Raw genomic sequence first — 16,934 nt, 5'->3', positions numbered from 1 at the left:
TGCAAAATATCAGAGAAGAATTTCTACCTGAGCTGGGACTGCAAGGGAGCACTTTGCTCACAGTGACTGAAAATTGTACTGAAGTGCCTTCAGTGATAATCTTTTCAAAGCAGCTGGTGAATTTGTGTTCAAAGAAGCTACTCCATCAGCTGGGCCATACAGCAACCTGAAGAAATCACATGGACTTGACTCTTAGGGGTGAGGAGCACCAATCTAGCCAGTCCTCACTCCTGGGCCAGTAGAGACAAACATCTCTGGAGATTCTGCCACCATAAAAAAATAACCTCAGGCACTTAATATGAACAATTAACCACTAATAATGCCAAGGCACCTCTGCTACTGAACTGTATAAAGTGTAAGTGAAAGCCTTTGCCCAAAGAGCCCCTCAGCAGCCCTTTCCTCAGCCACTGCTGCACCTTATATACAATATTTGTTACATGCTGGAAAAAATGTACCCAACAGAGGCAGGAGCACTGACCACAGGCATAAGCCAGCATGATTATTTCCACCCTTCAACAGTAGCTCTGTTCTCACTAACCCAGACACAAACACAGAGACTGATACATCATACAATGTGATATATAAATATTTTCTATCATGTCAAGGGAATAATTTAGCATGGAACAAAACTGGAAAGCAGACAACATTTTAGCATAATGATATCAATGTCTTTCAATTTCCTTTTCATACCTCCAAAAAAAAAAAAAAAGCTATTTAAAAAATAAAATAAATAAAATCATTTATTTTAAATAAACTAAAATAAAATTAAATATTTTCATACTATTATCACATTTCAGTAGCTTGTGCTTTTTCTTGCTACAAAGATGAAATTCAGCCTCACACAGAAAAAAAGGTGTACTATCATTAAGGTTTCCAGTAATGTTAATATACCTGCTAAACAAAAGCAAGTAAAAAGGTTTGCATTTTCAGACCCATGATTTAAGGACTTTTTGTCAACTCTCAATTCAGACTGCAATTTTCTATCTAACAATGTTTTTCCCCTTCTAGGACTATTCCACCTGTGCCATTCAGTAAGGAGCTGAACAGAATTTAGCCTCATTTAGTGCAGAAAATATTCTGCTTCTCTAAGCTTTTTCAGAGAGAATGATGAAGATGCTTGCCTTAAAATCAAGCTCTAAAATCAGGGGTTTTTTGTTTTTTTTTTTTTTTTCCCTATTGGCCACTTCTTTATCCTGAATTCATTGGTTGTCTGGGATATTTTTAATTTTAGGGTATCTTTTCTTCCCTTTCTGTTATTCGTAAAGCTATTTTTAAGCCCACAGGATTACTCAGTTATAACGTAATGACATTAAAGGGCCTTTTGATACAGCCTTTTGATTTTTATTCATTTCATGTTTTCCTCTGAACACTAACAGAATAATGTTGCATACTATCTGTCCTTCTTTTTTTTCCTTACTGTGAAACAGTACAATACAGTACAATTTGCCTAAATTTCTAATTTTTAGGCTACTGAACTTTCTAATCCAAGTATGTTTTCATGGTTTCTGATATAGAGCTTCTTAATTGCTACCATCATCTTCATCACACCTTTCCAAACTTCATTATACATATAATTGTCCTACCATGATCAAAAGACTTTAAAAATAAAGATCAAAATGCTTTTTTTATTTCATAAATGAGCTAGTGTTTGCTTTGTGATTAAACACTCATGCCCCAAAATCTTACACAGTGTTTTATTGCCCACCCCAACCTCTCATCACTCACACTGCTGTGGGCACAGGGTGGAAATGCCAAGATGTTTTCACCAGGGTGAGTTGAAAGGTAACTCTCATGCAACAAACAGCTCAGCTTTTCTTGTGGGGTGTTTATCTCTGTTTTTCTTGAGGGGTTGACTGGAGATAGAATTAGTACTTCAGGCTATCGTTGGTTTGTACTACACCAGTTTTTATGCTGTAATCTCTTCTGGTTTGGCGAGCAAACACAACAGTTTATTAAGGGCATGACCCAGAGCATGCTGATGTAAGTGAAGAATTCATATTGACTTCAATGATCTTTGGGCTGATGCCTAAGTAAACTCAAAGACATAAGCCCTATTTAGTTAAAAATAGCAATGCTCTTGAGACTTTCTAATGCTTTTAGGGGTGAGAACCATTCAAATCAAAAGATAAATTTTCAGCTCAGTGTTAAAGACCCTGTGGACAGCTGCCATCAGTAACTATACATGCTCTTCAATAAACTTTTAATTTGCACAACCTGCAGAGCAGACACTTGACTGCATGACTTGCATGCAAAACCAATGGGAAATGAGATTTGCCGTAGATTTAAACAACAGCACCAAAAGCTTGCACAATTTCACTCAATTGCTTACAAACTCTTCTTCTGGCAATGGTATGCCTTGCAAAGATTGTGAAATTCATCTAAGCACTTTATATTAGAAAGTTGTTGCAATACAAGAAAAAAAAGAGGAATCCAAATTAAATTCCACTAAAATTAAGAAGAACATGGAGTTCATTCATCTATATTAAGCTAAAAGGAGATAGAAAATCTTATTAAGGGATGTCTTTGGAAAGTCCCAGTCTTAAAAAAAATCCAAGAACATTTTCATATTTGCTTTCTACTGATTTAAATGCTTTTCTCTGTAAAGAAAAATTTATCTGTCATACCAGAGATGCCTGCATCTTATGTGAAACAACAGCATAATTTCTCCACTTCCCAAACTCTTTCACTAGGAAATCTTTTCAAATTAAATGAAAATCTTTCAAAAAATAAAGCAGAAACTCCCACAAATTTTCTGGTGAATCAAATATAGAAATAGATTAACATATAGATCCCAAGCAATAGCAACTTATTTATTGGTGCTATATGCCAATTAAAATCAATTAGTATTATTAGCTCATTTACATTTTTATTTGTTATTTTTTAGTTCATATCAGTTACTTATATGCTATGCCTAAATCCTCTTTAAAATGAAAAGGCACATTTTCAATGTTAGGGAGATAAAAATAATTTATTAAATAATAATTTAGAAAAATAAAAAAGATGCTCTGTTAAAGCTGAGAATATTCTGCAGATGTTTTTATTTTGGCTACATTCTGATATAGTGAGTCTAAGAGAGAGATATTCAGCCAGTGTCTCTAAATGCAGTAGCTCCCAAAGCAGGGTTTTCCTATGAATTGGCCTTACAGCAGAAGCTGGTACCAAACAGTACCCCACCAAGGCATGAGTGTGGAATCTGTCTACCCAAAAAAAAGCTGAGAGTTGGTAATCTGGCGGACAGATTTTCCTCAGGACAACTGAAATGCAGCATTTATCTTTTAAACCCAACAAAGTAGTAGGGATAGAATGAAAATCTAGGCTAACTACACACAGGGAGGATTCGTTCACGGCAATTTCTTGGTCCAATTTCACATTGCTTTTTTTTTTCAGCACCTTCTTGCAACAGCTCTCAAGCTATTTTATACAGCAGATACTGGGATCAAATTCAGCCTAGTGTGACCAGTTATCCTCCAGTTTAACCCTTATGAAGTCCTTACAATATAAATGGTGCTCATGGGGTATACGGTCTGTGAGACCGATTTGTTGTTAAAGGTTGATACAGGACAAGGTAGCTTAGAAGGTGCAAGCAACTTTCTCCTCAAAAGTCTGCCCCTAAAAGAAAAGGCAAACTGATAACTGAGAGACTTGCATGTTTCAGAAATAGATCAGGCTTACCACTGAAGAAACAGTTATTAATTCAAATAGACCATTGTCAAAACAGTCAAAAGACGATGCAGAAACCAAAATCACCACCAGAATAAATCTTGCATGTGCTGTGAAAAAAGCAAATAAACGTATTTTATGCCACTATTTACTATCCATAAAGAAAGCCCTGCATTAAGAAGGGGAAGTTAAAAAAGCAGGGGGGTTGGGGGAGGGAGGGGGTATTTCTCTGAGATTAACTCTGCGTCAGCTCTGGGGCCTTGAAAGACTGCCAGCTGTCCGGGTGTACATATTTTACCACTGAAGTCTGCTTTTGTTTCAGAGACCCCCAAAATGATGTAATCCCCAGCGGAAGACTGACAAGCTTTGAGATATTCCAAAGCACAGATGACAGACGAAATAGCAAATAATCAGTGCAACTATATGGAACATTATCTTGAGAGAATCCAACAACACAAACCTAATGTACCAGATAACAGCGTTGCTTTGAGCAAACCTGGAGTAGAGCATCACAAAGATTTCTGCAAAGAAGAAATCATTCAAGAAGGACAATTATCTACATGGGTGGAGGGAAGAAAGATGGAGGGGAACATATGCCTTTCATAATTAGAGGCCTGATTATACTGTAGCCGAAAGGGATTTTTTACATTTTAAATTTGATTACATTTCAGAATGAAGCACACTAATTGGTATTTCTGCAGTCTGTTTGAAGAGAACTTCATCTACTTAGGGAGGGGGAAAAAATAACAAAAACCAGTGACCTTCATACCATCTATGTTTAATATCTAGTTCTTTTGCCTGAAGTATTCATGGTTTCCCTTCAATTGCTGAAGCTATCTCTGGGAATAAGTGCTTTATGACTCATTGCAGTTTATCTCCAGAAAACCAGGAAAGAGATATTAGCAAAATATACTAGAATCAAATAGATATTAAATCCAACAATCACAACTGCTACAAGGAAAAACAAATTAAATCAGTCCATCCACCACTATAAATAAGAGACTGGAAGAAATTATTTGCACAGGCAACTCCCAAGATCGCACCTTAAACTCAGGGCCATAGAGAGAGTTAATTAAGGAAGGGACATGTGCATTAAAAACTGCAGAAAAGCCCCACTCACTAAAAAAATCAAAGGCATGATGCACTTCCAGTTCCTGTCTATCTGCCAGAAGCACTGTGTTGAAGGAGAAGATGGTTAATTGGCATGACAAATAAAAGCAAAAGTAACAAAGAATGTCTCATAAAACTTATAAATGAGCATACATTACCATGTATACATATTCTTCTTTCTCAAATACATGCCAGACAAATGCATATTTCCTGTCACAGCCAAAGAACTGAGAAGGAACCATCATAAACATAACTTAGGGGCCATGAACTCAATGTAAAATATCCAGACCTTTGGACAAGGACAGTGTTGGTAAAAGGAGATGTACTTCCAATATAAGATAAACTTCCAATACAAGAGTATTTCTGAAGAAAAAGGGTTTTGCAGAATGTAAACAAAAGAAAAAAGCCAAAATGAATAATTATGAACAGAAACAAAGCAACATCCAAACTTTGCAGCCTGACCTTTGTTGATGAAAGCCCCCAGGAACAGACTGGGCACTCACTGTCACCATCCTGCTGTGGATCCTGGCAGAAAAACCATAAGCCAGGCAGGGATGTCTGCTCTGTAAGTACAAAACCAGCTTGGTGAAGAATGGTTCCCACAGCTCTTCCTTGGAAATGGAGGGGACAGGTACTTCCTAAAGGGGTTCAAGACACCTAACTAAGCAAGATGAGTCACACCCTCAAAAAGCTCTTTCTGTGTGCCATAGAATGGCAGACAGACAAACAGACAGACATGCAAGGTCCCTGTTTCAAACCTGCCTTGAAGTAAGGTGACAGGAACAAACACAATATTCTTCACTTTCATCTCTGGTCAATACAAGTAAATGTTTTGGGGGCCCAATGTAGGATGGTGTTAACATAGAGAGTTTTAGAGAGCTGTAAAAAAAAAGAAACATCTCTTTGTTTAATTTTATTGATTTTTTTTCTTTTTTAAAAATTAATTTCATAACCAGTTGTGGATGGAACTGTCCTCAGTAGCTTATCCTGGGGAATATGAGTGAGATAGTAAGATTATGACATTTTTACCTGCAGATAACAACTGGTCACTGAAGTCTCCTCACAATAAATGCCTGACCTGAAATTAGGAATAACAAAGACAAAGAAGATACTTCACCTACATGAATGCAGCAAAGGTACAAGACAGTCTGCAGGTGGGAGTCTGGGGAAGCCAATGACAAACTCTAGGAGAAGGTAAACAAAAAAGCAAGTGTAACAAGGAGCTAAGGGCTGGATACATGTGGGTGACTGAGAGACAGAGGCAGCTAGCTGGAAATGGGGGCCGTTGCAAAAACAAATGGAGAGGGAAGAATATGAGATAAATGGTGGAGGAAAAGAGTTGTGGCATGAAGCCACAGAAGAAGCTAAAAGAATATAGGCAGAAAAGAATATAGGCAGAAAATCGCGAATTGAATTAATTCTTTGTAAGCCCCAGGACTCTGTTGCTGTCAAAGCCTAGGTGGTATGTTTACCTGCTGGTTTGGAAGACAAAGAAAACAACCTGCCATTGCATTGATCACTTCACTAGTTCAAGCACTAGACAGCTATCATGTGCAGACAAATTATTTGAACTTGCCAGTCAAATATCATTCTCTACAGTCAAAATGTTGTTTCAGCTTTTAAGAATTTTGTTTGCTTACTTCATAAATTATGTTGAAAGCATCAAAAGAACAACAGTGAGCTTGTGAAGGCAAGTGCTCAAAAGTTAACAAATGCCAGAATTACAGTTCCTTAACATGAACAACATTAAGATGCAGAAGCAATCAATTAACCCCTACTACTTCTGCCATTCCTTCTTAGTGCACAGGATTTTCAGGAATGTGGGCAGAGTATGGAGAAGACGACAGAAAGGTGCAAAAGATGAAGAAACTGAAGAATTTGTTTCACTTCCTCTGACTCCCAGGTCTCACCTGCTGTTAGGTAAAGCAATTGGAGGCATGGCTTTTTCCAAATTTTTGTTAGGCTTTTCTCTTTTGCACCTCCAGTCTAATAAAGATAACACAAGATATCTCCTTTAAGATAACACAAGAGTGCTTCTGCCATTTCTATATATTCTCCAATTGCTCAGCATTTTAAGAGAAGAGAGTCAGAATTCTCTCTGGGATCCTGGCATATCTCTGGGGAGCCTTCTGGTACAGACATGCTGATATTCAGTAAGGCTGGGAAAGGAGATGTCATCTAGGAAGTGCAGCTTGAACTGGCAGCAGCACCTCTCTGTGGCTATAAGCAGTCCCCAAAGACTCTTTTACAACTCATTCTGCCTCTCTCTGTGTTATTTTTTTAAGGTCTTGCTGGCTACATCAATACACATAGTGTACACAGATCTGTAGAACAAATATGCACAGACAGCACCAGAAACAAAAGCCTGATGGAGATTTGAATCAACAAGGAACATTCACACATTATATCCACACATTCCCCACTTTCACACAAAGCCAGGCAAGTCAAATTCCTTATTTGTATTGTTTTTCCCTAGGTAAATTTGTCTAATAGGTTGTGACTGGCTGTTGCCACCTCTCATCAGGCAACTTCTTCCAGAATGTTTATTTTAATGAATAAAGTGGGAAAGTAAGAGAGAATGAGACATTTGGTACTAAACTAGCCTTAGTGATGCATTTGGCTTTTTAAAATTGTGTACAAACATCATTCTGTTATTTACACCAAACTCTCAATTAAGAAAGCTTCCTCAATCCAGTTTTACAAACATTACTTTCCTTGCCTGACAAAATGATATCTGTGAAAGGGGAGGGGAGAAAAATCCTTAGGCTATGATCTGTGTGCTTTCCTGTCTTGACAGACCACAGTCCCAGTGTCTGCAAAAGAGAGCAGAAGGGTCACAGCAAAATGTAACTTGACCTGAACTTTAACCACCAGAGGTGACATTTACTCAACTATAAAATTTAAAACTAAACAAGAACAAATAGGGAGAAAAGACTGTAAGAGTGCCTTCTCCATGTTGATTTAAAATTAAAGACCATAAAATATCTGCTTCTTAGTTCCTTCTTACTAGAGCTTGAGTACACATGAAGAGATTTGTAAGAAAGTACTGAGTTTTTGAATTTCTGTAATACAAGACAATATTTGGACATTATTGAAAATGTAAATGGTGGCAGCACTACAACATTTATAAGGAAGGTATTTAATTTTTATATGGAAAAAATGTTTCATTAGGCAAGGTTGACATACCAATGAAAATATTTATTCCTGCTTATACTCTTAAGTCAAAATTGATCCATACACAACACCAAAACAGTTTGATCCAACCCCTTAAACCTCATCTTAGGACTGTTGCAGCCATGAGGAGAAATATATGTTTTCACACCAATTTATACAGAAGCAGAACCTAACACTTAAAATATTGTGTATATGTGAAAGTATGTAAGAAAGTAAATTATCTTGACTAAAATGAGCAGTTGAACAGAGGTCCAAAGCCAAAATCCATGAGTCTCCAAAATCTTGCAATGATCAGATTATGGGTATGCTGAGTGAACTGCATGGGCAAGTGATACATTTTTAAACCATAAATCCCTGAGCTATTTATTAAATTCTAGAAATTCTTTTAAATGTGATTTTTCTAATCCTGGTTCTTCTGTTGAGATGGTAAGGTGACCAACACAGCAAAGGTGTTGCAAGATAAAAGATTGCATGGTTATTGTCCATTATTCAAAAATATTTCTTTGGTTTAACACTGGGGTATAGCAGATCTGTGTAACTCCATTTTATATGTGGGCTTGACTCCTCCTTGAAATACTGGATTTCAACATATTGCATTATCATTAAAATATGTGGAGATTGTTAAGATGACATAGGCTGACTGTCCAAAATTCAAAGAACAGCATTCACCTCTGATAAAATCTCAAGGTTTCAAGAGAATTATCACCACCACTGAGCTGAAAAAAATAATTAGAAATATCTAAAGACTGCAATTATTCCTCCTTGCCTCTGCAGAGGCAATGCTGTCTGTCCTTGTGCCATCAGATCCAGAACACATCATGCATTTAAAACAGATAGAAAATTCACAGGAATTAGAGTAGCATACTTAGAAATTTTTACAAGAAAGCACTCTAATGAACCAAGCGACATTTTGCAATCTACAGCAAATACCTTAACATTTGTGTCTGTATACAAAAGAAAAACAATCCTAAAACAATCTCAGTAGTTTTCTGTAATATGGGTGATGAGTAGCAAATCTTTCTTTTTGTTTTGACAGTTATTTAATACTTCACAATTTTTGGTTTCCCAGGCTGGGTGTGCTCTGCAAAACAGCAAGAATTTACTGATAATTTTACAACATGACGCCAAAACTTGAAGGTTTGAGAAGGAAATGATTTGTATGAAAAGAAGAAAAAAATTATTTAACCACGCCACATACATACAAAAGTACCTTCTAAAAAGTTGCCCAATTCTGAAGATGCTTCAGTTTTCGTTTTATGCTTGAAGCAAAGATATATTTTATATTAGAAGCATCTTCTACATGCCATTGAAATTGCATGCTGAAAAAGAATATAAATCATTAATGAAAATTGCAGGGTATCAGTTTCCCATTGCAGTTGGCTGTCTGCTAAGTTGGCAGCGAGACAGTGGCCTGCAGAGCTGCAGGAATATGTCTCATGTTAGAAAAAGAAAAAAAGACTTCGTGTTATAAACACATCAATGAAAATTACTATCCAGTTTGGAACCAACTGAGAGCAGGTGTTGAAGACAAAATAAACAGACAACATATGAAAGGTTAAGAAAAAAAATCCCCAATGGCACTGGCCTTCCATTGGGATTGTCTTCTACCAAAGATTTTAATGTACATCATGAAATCCAAACAAAATATATCTGCATGTGTAGAAAGCAGCCAGATTTTCTCATGTTTAGGGCCATAGCTTTTTAACAGTGATATTTAAGTTACACCTGAAATTTTTAAACCTATTAAAAAATATGCCTATGCAAATTTAGATATAAATTAATCCAGAAAACTACTGCAATTTGTCTTTCAAACAATTGACTAGAAACCCTTCCATGTTTCCCAGCTGAAAAATAGACCAGGAATCCACCCAAGCAAAAGCCTGAAATTGATTTGGCTCACTCATCCTTGACTTGTGATCCACAGATTTTGAACAGAAATGGCAAAACCCTTTAGAAAGGTCACAGCAGAAAGGTACTGTGGTCCCAGAGAGCTCAAGGATCCTAAGGAGAGCTGATAAAATTCAGGCTATGTGCATCGGCTAAAGCAGAGCAGGTCATTGCTTCAGTGCATACCCAATTTCTCCTTGTTTTTGCAGAGATGACAAAAATCCCCATAAATCCTTCTGACTGTAGTGTAAATCAGATAAATATCTTGGGACATGTGAAGTGACCTTTTTTTGCTCAATGGTTCTGTTACCATGAAGCAAAGGACTGAAGTGCTGCAGCAGTGGCAGCATCTCAGGATTAATTGAAGTGCAGGCGCTCCCTAAGCACCCCCCTGAGCTGGGCAGACAGCAGCTTTGCTCGTGTCATCCCAGTGCTCCTGGCAGGGTGAACGTCAGATCCACCACCATCTGGGACTGCTGGACCACAAGTGCTTTCCCCTGGATCATGTCCAAAACACACTGAAAACAGAGATACCAGGAGGTCATTTTACACACAGTCAGAGAGGGGTATTTTAGGTGTCTATAAAATCAGCTGGGGCAACAGGAAAAGAAGCTTCCTGAACATCTGACTTTCACTTCTGAATTGGGAAGAAAATGATCTGGATTTTCTCTAGCTGCAGTATTAATGCCTGCATGCTTGCATGATGAAACTACTTAGCTCTAATAACAGAGAATACATTTTGTTGCCTAACTCAAAAGGGAAAACTCATTCCAATTGCATCTTATCTGCATGCCAGCCTGGGAGGACTCTGCAGGACAAGAACCTTCTCCTTGTTGTTGGAGGAGACACAGGGAGCATAGGAGGAAGAAACAGTGCCATAATCTGAGTTTTTTTCTATCATTTGATTAGAGCCAGCCTATAAGAAAGATTTTCTTCTTTGAAATGCACCCATGGTGAGGCAGCAGCCCTGATGTTTGCACAGCCACAGCACAAAAATATTTGCAGCTCTTCTCTCTATCACAGCAGATATGTACAGATAGCTCTACACAGATCATACTCTGTGACATTTCTGGCATTTGTCTTCACTATGGAGCTGCAGAGCTTGCAGGAAACAGAACAGAGATTACTCAAACAATGGAGCCTACAATCATGCACACAGACAGACTAACCCCATGGTGGAAAAAGGTCTTCTTCCCATTTCAAACCAGAGTGCAAAGCTGTCCCACTAAAATTAGCCATGAGTATGACTCTTTACATATTCAAGAATTAGGACTAGAAGAAGATAATCAGTATTTCTGAGAGAAGTCTATTTGGACCTTCAAAATGTTTAGCTATTTGATGTGTTAAGGTATTCTCTCACCCTCTGTAACCCTTGTGAAATCTTAACATGAACCATTTAGCTTATTGTGCTGGTTTGGACTGAGATACAGGTAATTTTCATCATAGTATTTGGTATGAGTCTGGTTTGGATTTGTGCTGAAAATAGGGTTGATAACAGAAAGATATTTTAGTTGCTGATGAGCAGTACTTACATAGAGTTCAAGGGCTTTTCTGCTCCTCACCTCACCCCAGCAGGAGTCTTGGGGTGCACGAGGAACTGGGAGGGGGACACAGCCAGGACAGCTGACCCCAACTGACCAAAGGGATATTTCAGACCATATGGAGTCGTGCTCAGCATATAGAGTTGGGGGAAGAAGGAGGAAGGGAGGGCTGAGACATTTGGAAGGATGGCATTTTTCTTCCCAAGACATTGTTACAGATGATGGACCCTGTTTTTCTGGGGATGGCTGCCCATGGGAAGTGGTGAATTAATTCCTTGTTTTGCTTTGCTTGTGCACACAGCTTTTGCTTTGCCTATTAAACTGTCTTTATGTCAACCCACAGGTTTTCTCCCTTTTAGTCTTCTGATTCTCTTCTCCATCCCATGGGAGACGAGTGAGGGGCTGCATGGGGATGGCAGGGGTTAAACCACAGCGCTTAAAAAGCTTTGTTTTGGTAGCAAAATAGCAGATGCCTATTTACTAAACCTACTGGCAGCAATTTCCACACACCAAGAATCATGGATCAATTTTTAAACCTCTACCCAGACAAGCAGGGACGCCCCAGAAGGATCTAGCATTGCTTACACATGGCTCTTGGTTTTTTGTGCAGATAATGCAAATGCAGAACTCCTGAAGTCTGAATGTGCAAAATGGAAGGTCTTGAGAAGGCTTGCAGACTGCACAGCTCATTAAGACTTCTCTAAACATTAAAAACAAAGAACTTTTAATTTCTTGAATTATGTAATCTTTGCAAATTCAGAAAAGACAATATTATTTTTTTTTTCTGTATTTCCCTAAATGACAGCAAGCAACAACTTGGTTGCAGATGTTTTAGTTTTATTTCGGATAAATACAGCCAGTTATAGTTCCCAACTTAAATACCTACACTACACAGAAACACCAGATTAACCCTTTCTCTAATCTGTCTACTTGTTGCCATAATTAGTTTCATTTTTTTTCCAAGTCACAACTATTTTTTCCCATCAATTCTACTGCAAAATCACAGATTACTTGGAAATAAGATAGGATGCAAGGAAGGGGGTGGGCTAGCTTCCCAATGGACTAGTGCAAACTTTATTAACTAAACACTTGTTTTCTGTAAAAGCATGGAAACTTTAAAATCACTCAGAATTCACTCTTGGATTTTATGTTTTAAACAATGGTTTCTTTTTCTGTATGAATAAAAAAATCACTACCAGATACCTGAGCTATACCTCTACTGTAAAGCTGGGAAAACTCTCCCCTTCACAAAACAAGTGGCACATTTAGTCTAAAGGGGATACAGTAGAACTTTAGCCATTTTCATTCCTACCCACCCACCCATAATATAGCCAGGTTTGGGAAATTGTTGCTCCAATCCAGCAGTGAAGACCACAACCAAATAAAAGTGTGTATGTCTGTCCTCTGAGAGAACTGGCTGTCCCTGTCTAGGAATGCAAACATTTATTGCAAAACCAGGAGTGACTTTAGGATTAATGACACTTAGGCCACAGTGGCATTAGCATGTAACTTCATTAATGTGAAACATCTTCCCCAAAAAATCATGTGCTGAGGACAAGCAGAATCAGTTGAGAAGTGTCTAATCCAATATGGCAGTGCCTACACTCCACAGAATCTCAGAGTCACAGAATTACAGACTGATTTCAGTTGGAAGGGACCCTCTAGTTCCAACTCCTCTGCCATGGGCAAGGAATCCTCCCCTGGCCCATCATCTTTATTCTGTTCTTTTAACCCAAACCTATGAGAAAAGAGGGAGAAATAGCATCCAACCTCTCCTCCCACAGCCAAAGATTCAGATGTATCTTCAGACAAATAAAAGATAAAGAGACTTATGATTCCCAGTCCCTAGATTTTTACATAGGTCAAAAAGGGTACAGTTCAGACTTCAGACAGCTTGTATTTCCTTTATGCAAGACTCTAGACTTTAAAGAACTCTGCTTTTCCACTTTGGTCTTTACTTAAAGATTTCTCAGTTTGTTTTCCCCCCCCACATTATATAACACACAGAATTTAGAAAAAGCAAGAGAAAGGTCCAGAAATCCACTTTGTGATTAAAAATTCCAGCAGTTCCTGGCACAAAAGAGGAATTTTATTCCTATTACACCTGTGCTCAAGAGGATGGAACTGATACAGCCCTATCAGGTGGAAGTTACTGCACATGGGCAGCACAGCCAGCTGTCTGTGCTGGGGCTGGGCTGGGAGTCCTCAGAGCACACCATGGAAGGCAGATCTGCTCTACAAAGCTCCCACAGAGACTTGTAGATGAAAAAGAGAATGGCACAGCTGAAAAAATAGACCTTTATTGCTTTGTGGCTCTATTAGCATTACTTTTGCAGACGTTTGCATTTGCACACAGCTCTACACAGACATTTAGAAAACTAGATGAACAGATAAGATGATAAAATAAATATGCTATTTTGCAGCGGGTTTATTTTCAAACAGCTGCCAAAAAGCCCCACCCCTAAAGCTCCTAAACCTAGCATTCTGGGAAAAGCATCATTTTCCATTATGCTCTGGTCTATTCTTTTTCCCCTCCAATTTGTAACATTCTGCTGGAATCAGTGATGAAGAACATATGTTTGAGATAAATTACACCCAGGAGAAATCTTGGAACTGTTACATTCAGTTTTATTACCCAAGGCATTAGGATACTCTCGCACTACACTTATTATTTAACAGTTCCATTAAACAAGACACTGCTAATGTACTTTTATATTATTATGCATGCAAAAATTAGTATTATATTTCTTAAAACTCAATGTGTGATTAATGCACTCCATTTTCATTTTTCTTAACAGTTCCAGGATATTTTTTAGTGCTTCAATGAAACAAGGTGTTACATAAATGCAGAATGCTATTGTACAAATATTTGAGAAAACATATGTTCAGGCAACAGTAAAGTTGAGTACCCTAACACTCAACAGCCAGGAAATTGGAAGGGCTTGTGCTTCTTACACAATATAAACTTGTGCAAGTGCTGCATCTTTAACGTATTCTGCAGAGGGCTGTAACCTCGTGTGCCCAATGGGACAGACAGGCCCTGTCTCTGACAATTGCTTTCTTTGTACTGCTGCAAATACTAGTCCACTTTCACTAGGTAACACCAAATAGTACAAATATCCCCTATGCACCTGTGGGCAGCCTCTTTTGGGAGAGATTTGCACTAACTCTGTGAAGTACTCACATAACTAGAGATTTCCTATAGGCATGGAGTCACACAAGCATCATTAAGTTTACATTTAACAAGTATAATAGGAATAAAAGATAACTCATATAAACCTGACTAATACTTTGACTGATAATTTGATCCCAAAAGACAAGTCTTCTAAAGCTTTTAAAAGGTTTTGCTTTGTATTTCTCAAGTGACTCTATGGGAACAACAAATAAAACCAAGAAAAATATGTACTTGTCAAGGCTGCACAACTTCCATGCTTTGCAGAAAAGAAGAAAGCAAAAGGCTGAGGCAGCAGTTCAGAGCCACAGCTAAGATATGAAGTTTAATTTAAATTTCAGTTTAAATCAACCACAGAGCCTTAGTACAGTGTTGGGCCCAAGCTAAAAACATCAGGCACCAGGTGTATTGGGAAGCAGAGCACAAAGTCCCCTCTGTTCAAAGACATGTAATCACTAATACCTCAAACTGTAATTTAATGACTTGCTGCTTCAAGTTCCAAAATGAGTCACAAAGCTGAGAGCACCAGTCCACTTCATCAACTGCAAACTGAGAGCCATAAAAAGTTACTTGCTGAATATCATAAGAGTCTCCCTTACTTTATTAGTGCTTCTTCCTCATGTGGAGAATAACTGAAGCTATATTGTTCTAGTTCTCTGTGGTGTTCAGTCCATGCAGTGTATGCAGCCATGGCTCATAGAAAATACACTATATAATCATGAAATGAGGACTGTGCTACAATGCACACAGGAGTCAAAGGATGGTTACATTGGAAAATTATTTACTGGCATTTCTCAACTTTGAAGTGCTTGCATTTGCACCCTACCTATTATTACTTCTGTGTGCCTTTTTTTACAGGCAACAGTAAATTTTGCTATCTCTTGCTATAACTCAGGCTGTCCAATCATGGATTGCCAGCAGGGTTTGAAACTTCATCATGGAGGTAAGGAATGAGCCAGTAGGCAGTGTCTCTCAAAACCACAAAAAAACTGGCATAGTTTTCTCTCTTGATCCATCCCATTTAATATTCTTCCTATTACTTACCTTGATGGACAGGTGAAAATAAAATACCAGGAGCATTTTACTTTGTTCTGATCATGAATCAGTACTTTTAAGCATTATTGAAATTTATTTTAGTCTATAACTTTGGTGGCCCCTTAAGAACAAAAAAGGTTTTCTTGTTTCTGAGTTAAAAGTAAAATGAGGGCAGAATGCTGTAGGTCTGGAACACGATCTGTCCAGACTCATGGCTGTTGGTAACTTGCAGAGCTGTGTTGACTTTGTGAAAATATGCCAACCTGCATCTGCTAAAAGGAATTAGTCTGTAGTTCATAGATGTTCTGCTGGTAGCAGAATATGTCTTGGCACTATATCTATAATTGTACAAAAAGGAGAAACCATCGCTGCTTTCTATTCCCTGACCTTCAGCCCTGCTACAAAGACAGTCCTGCTGTGCCTTTGAAGGAAAGTTTGTGGATGGTCCTTCAGTTCTGACTTGCTTTGCCTCTCAAGTAGCAAGGAAGCTACCTAAGGTTCAGAGAGCAGCAGGTTGTAGAACACAAGCCTGGCAAAAGAGAGATCAAGGAGGAATAGGTCTAAGCCTGGTCAAGTTTTAAGTCTTCCCAATTCCACTGTACTGCAAATACAGCAAATTGTAAATTCAGCAAATTCCACTAACACTGACAAAGCAAATGGTTGGATAAATAAAGGCTTGAAAAGTACCTATGGAGTATTCCTAGAAATTTCATGTGACACTTTGCTACCAACATGACATTTATTTCTGGTTATGACAATAGATGCTATTTTTCTTTGCCTTCTCCCATGAATAACTCAAAATAAATAAGATGTAAAACCAAAAAATGCTGAAGAACCAAAAAAGTATCAAGCAATGAGTATGCAAAAAGTATGCAATACTGTCACCTACTTGTGCAGATTGCACAGACATGGTTGTGCTAAAACACAGATAGAGAAATACAAGGATACAAAGACTCTGGCTTTGTGTTATGCAATTAATTTCATCACCTAATAATGATGGACTTGGTCTAAAATTATCTGTACTGGGTTTCTTCTCAGCTTCTCTTTAGTATTTGCCTGAAGTTTTAGAGACTTAAATCTTCACATACTTACATTAAGCACAATGAAGAGAAAATGAAAAAACTGTGATTTAAAACTCTGATTATTGGAGAAAGGGAAAAATATGAAAACAGAGATTTAGAAATTACTACATCCCATTCACTAGAAGACATCACTGAGGTTGTGAGGAAAGCACCATTTGGTGGACAAGATGAGCAGTACATATTGAAAAACAGGAAGGTAAAAGCCTACAAGCCTGGAACACTGTGGGCACTGTGGCCAGGAGTATTAAAATAACACCACAGTGCAAATATGAC

General features: G+C 38.0%; 1 protein-coding gene across 1 annotated transcript in view; it reads right to left on the bottom strand.

Moving 5' to 3' along the window:
- The window catches only part of SCFD2 (sec1 family domain containing 2), a 187,249-nt gene that overhangs the window by 88,704 nt on the left and 81,611 nt on the right, over nt 1–16,934 (bottom strand). The gene's annotated exons all lie outside the window — the stretch shown is intronic.

This window comes from Agelaius tricolor, unplaced genomic scaffold (assembly GCF_023055355.1).
Source record: "Agelaius tricolor isolate 1412-34295 unplaced genomic scaffold, bAgeTri1.0.p SCAF_8, whole genome shotgun sequence".
Taxonomy (NCBI): domain Eukaryota; kingdom Metazoa; phylum Chordata; class Aves; order Passeriformes; family Icteridae; genus Agelaius; species Agelaius tricolor.
The sequence above is the reverse complement of the archived record's forward strand: the minus strand, read 5'-3'. Positions and strand labels throughout refer to the sequence as shown.